Raw genomic sequence first — 469 nt, forward strand, 5'->3', positions numbered from 1 at the left:
TGGCCCTGTCCTCATGCCTGTGTGACGGACAGTCACTGATCCTGCTGATCTTCCTTCCTCCATCTTGCCTCTCGGAGCACAAGTGGCCATCAACTCCTGACTTTCAACTCATGACTTTCCTAAATGTATTCTTTGGGAGTGAGAAGCTAACTAAGCTGAAGCGACCCATCATACACTCGAACACAAGGCCAGGAGTTTGGATTTGCTGTAGGAGCAATGGAGGTTCTGGTAACGACAGTTATGAGACAGTAGGAATAGGAAACCAACTCTAAATGTTCTTTCTTTTTTAAAAGGCAACAATGATCCCTCTCCCTTGGCTAACACTGGGAGGAGAGGGGTTGAAGGAACATTACAAATTACATGGACAAGCCTGTTCCTGAGGTCCAGTGAGTGATCCGTCCCAACTGGTCAGATCCTAGAAGCCCCTTCAAAGTCTGGGTGGCCGGGAGGGAGTGGGGGAGGAAGGCTC

The sequence above is a fragment of the Equus przewalskii genome, chromosome 19, assembly GCF_037783145.1.
Source record: "Equus przewalskii isolate Varuska chromosome 19, EquPr2, whole genome shotgun sequence".
Classification (NCBI taxonomy): Eukaryota; Metazoa; Chordata; class Mammalia; order Perissodactyla; family Equidae; genus Equus; species Equus przewalskii.